Source organism: Papaver somniferum, chromosome 4 (assembly GCF_003573695.1).
Source record: "Papaver somniferum cultivar HN1 chromosome 4, ASM357369v1, whole genome shotgun sequence".
In the NCBI taxonomy this organism is placed as follows: domain Eukaryota; kingdom Viridiplantae; phylum Streptophyta; class Magnoliopsida; order Ranunculales; family Papaveraceae; genus Papaver; species Papaver somniferum.
The window spans coordinates 19,956,192-19,960,408 of NC_039361.1; the positions used below are offsets into that span (position 1 = coordinate 19,956,192).

At 35.7% G+C, this 4,217-nt stretch overlaps 1 non-coding gene across 1 annotated transcript; it reads right to left on the reverse strand.

The window, feature by feature from the left end:
* Window positions 1–474: 474 nt before the first annotated feature.
* Window positions 475–548, reverse strand: TRNAV-AAC. Its single transcript has one exon. It is a non-coding gene; the product is annotated as a tRNA-Val (tRNA).
* Between the last annotated feature and the right edge of the window lie 3,669 nt (window positions 549–4,217).

Genomic DNA, 4,217 nt, shown 5'->3' on the forward strand with positions numbered 1-4,217 from the left:
TTGCAAAATCTCCGATTGTCTGACATAGAATCCGGAACAAACTGAGAGCTGACTATCCCGGAAGCTATAACTTGGGATAAAAGTAGGAATCTGAGCTACATATAACACAAGCACAACTATCAAGTTTGGGAAAAATTAAACATGTAATCGCAACCACCTGAAACTTTAAAACGTTATCATTATCAATTAATTAATCGTTATCATTATGAATTAATTAATCAGAATTATATGATATTTAAGATGGAACTGATGAAATTTCATCTGCTTGCTTGAAGATAATATCTTGGCAATATTAATTGCAAAAAATAAATTGGCAAAGGTTACAAAATCTCCGATTGTCTGACATAAAATCCAGAACAAACTGAGAGCTGACTATCCCCGAAGCTATAACTTGGGATAAAAGTAGGAATCTGAGCTACATATAACACAAGCACAACTATCAAGTTTGGGCAATATTAATTGTAAAAAATAAATTGGCTTCGCCCAGGTTTGAACTGGAGACCTTCAGTGTGTTAGACTGACGTGATAACCAACTACACCACGAAACCGTTGTTGGTGTTTTAACGATGAACATTTATAAAATACAATACTCAAAAATACTAATCGCATTTGGGAAAAGGTTTTTTCTTCCCAGATTTGCGGTTTAACTTTGATATACTCGGGGACTGTCTTTTCGTTTAGGATCCACTTTAGTTGATACCTTCCTATTTTTACATAAAAGTAGCTGCACCATATATCTAAGCATAATGTATTTATATACCGTCATTGTGTTTACTCCGGCATTCAGTTTGTTCAGTTCATCGTTTAGGTCCTACAGATTTAATGGACAAACATACATTACAAAACTCCGCATAAAACATGTGAAGCTAGCATTTGGTTGCTGGTGGGCTAAAAAACCAAAGCAACCCAGCTGAAGTTTTGTTTTCACTGTTAACTTACCTCATCCACGTGGAATCATTTCTCTGGTCAGTACTTTTTTCAAACCATTAAAAACCTGCCTAGACACTAGAGCTGGCAAACGGGCGGGACGGGTCTGGCTTGTGACCAACCCGCGGGTTACGGTTTAATACAAGCCTGAGCTCGCGGGTTGAAATTCTTCACGGGTGGTCATTTATCCCACCCGTACCCGTCCCGGGTAAAGCTCGCGGGTTCACGGGTGCTCACGGGTTACCTGGTTTTTGTTGAGTCAACTCGCCAGAAATCGATTTCTGGGCTATTTCCTTCCACATTCAGGCCATCTAAATTTCCTTTCCTACAAGCTACAACCTAAGTGTCTAACATTCATCCAATTCATTTGGTATATCAACTCAAAAACTCAAAATTGCAAAACTAAACAAATTAGTCTTCTTAAAGAAACACAGACACAGATACTATCATAGTATCATACATTCATACTAGTCATTAGTAGTTTACTTTAGTACTTAAGTACTTTAGTTACAGTTACACAGTACTTCATCAGTTCATGATGATAATTGATAAATAATGAAAATAAACTTCCGAGACCGAGACTGTAGATACCATTGTTTCTAATTTGTATCACCAAGTGCGACAATATTAATAACCACTTCCTGCACAAAATATATATTGTGTGGTTAATCAAAAAAAGTGTTAACTATCAAAAAAACATCTCCAATCTCTTTTCTATGCAATATTTGGAGATACTGGTAAGTGATAAATAACTGTCTGTCCAAAAAACATTCTCATATTCCATGTTTATCTTTGAGTTGCTCCAACTATTCAATATGAATCTGTAATTTCAAGAAAAAATAAACCAAACAAAAAAAAGATTCAAGTCAAAAACATGGAATTTGCATAATTACCCCGCTTTATATTTAAGAAGTACGCATACTAACTAGACGCATAAGAACTTACTTCCTCCACATCCTCCACTGCCCCATCCTCCACTGCGTCAGGTTCAAATCCTAATATATCTTCTTCAACGATCACATTGTCCTCATCCATATCTTGTTTTCCTATATGGATCATAATAAAACAACCAATGTTATAGATAAGATTTAGACACTCAACTAAATAAAATATTATTGATTTACTTACCAATTCCATATTCCCAATCACGAGTTGTTATTAACGCCTCAGCATTTTCAGGTAATAAGGAACTGCGAAATCGATCAATCACCCTTCCTCCAACGCTAAATGCAGACTCCGATGCGACGGTTGAAATAGGAATTGACAAAATATCCCCTGCCATTCTTGAAAGTACTGGATATTGTTGTTCATGGTTCTTCCAATAGTTTAGGATGTCTAGTGAATTTAGACAACCTCTGTACGTCTCGCCAAGATATTCATCTAACTCTGACAAGTCAGTTAATACATTACCACCACGTTCCTGTGTTGCAACATATTCTTGTTGACAATACCCTTAAAGTCAGTAACTTTAAAAAGAAAAACTCCACCACCTAGTTCTAACCGAAGCCCGGTAAAGGAATTCATACACTCATACACACTAGATATCAAGGCACAGAATCCCAAACAATCCAACAACCAATTCTTGGGTACATTCCTCATTCTATCATAAGTAATTACAATGACAAATAAACGATATATGGCATGCTCAGAGTTTACATTGACATATTAAATCTGGGTTCAAAGTTATCATCTTGTATTAAACATATATAACATCAGAATCAGGCATCATTGAAAGATCAAACCACATAAATACTTAACATAGATTCCAATTGTGAATTATCAAGAGATACTAACAAAGTTATCATCTTTCTATCGTAGGAATCTAGCATCTCAACATCATCATTCACAGAATCTAGCATCTCAACATCATCATCTTCATCATCAGCACTCATAACATCATTGTAATGGTCTGATAACTCTTGTTCTTGTACACTTGACATCCTAAAATGGATGGAGCGGCCACAAAGAACAAGTCAAAGAGTCATTCAGAAACATGAAAATTACATAAACAGAAATTGAAAAAATACATATACATCCAACAAAACTATTATAGTACATGCATTTTCAAGTCACCCAAAACAATAGCATCTAACAAAACAAACAAATCAAACAAATCCCCTAAATCTCTGTAAAGAACATAAAAAATCTCAAGACCCACAGGCCACAACAGTAAGAAATTTAATTCAGTTAAAACTGTCATTCCATGTTTCAACAAGAATTCATGTGATAAAAAAAAAGATGGAGACACCAATAAGCAGTAACACTGTAAGACTAAGAGTCTAAGACCCTGACTTAAATCAAGAATTGCATTATATGAACAACATCTGGTCTGCAATTCCATTTCAACATCTGGTCTGCAATTCCAAATAACACTTTAGTTTTGATAATGATCCCAATTCCCAATACATGATTAAATGTAACATAAGATGTTAAAAACTAATTGATCAACTAAAAACTTAACCAATAAACCAAACCACATGCATGTTAATATTCTTAAGGATTTCAACTAAAAACTTAACTATCCACAAATTAGACGAAATTGTGAATACCCATTGATTGGCTCACAGAAATCAAATCACCAAATCAACTAAAGCCTTTAAACCAAGCAAAACTAATGAGTAATAAAAAATTAAAGATTAAGAAAAAACCCTTTTTTTGTGGTAAGAACTGAAACATCATGAAATTAAGAAAATTAAAGATTACCTATCTTCACAGAATCACAATCACAAGTTCACAACAATTCTAAGAATATTAAAGATTTGTTGGGATTCCTATGTAAAACCCTAGATTCCTAGAAGAAGAAAATAAAGAAGAAAACAAAAATTAAAATCTGATTACCTGCTAGCCTTGAATCTTTAGATCAAATTAACTGCCTTTGATGTTCAGTTGTTCTGTGCGTCAGGACTCAGGAGACTCTCTCTGAGTCAGGGAAGAAGAAAAAAAGAGGAAGAACCGAAGAAGAAAGATAGGAAAGCTTGGGGTTTTCCCGTTTTATACGATGGAGATTTGGATGACACGTAACAAGCTACGTGTTTCAGTTTCAGCAGGGTATAAAATTACGGGTTACGGGCCAGATCGCGGGTTTCACGGTACGGGCCGGGTTAACCCGTTTCTTCACAAGCCACTAATTGTACAGCCCGCGCCCGTCTTGTTTAGTTACCATCCGGGACGGGTGCTGGTTTTCACAGGACAGGACGGGCCAACCCGCGGGTTTTGACTTGGTTTGCCAGCTCTACTAGACACTATTTATCTTATTACTTTTCTCATCTTTACTCTCTCTCTTGACTTGA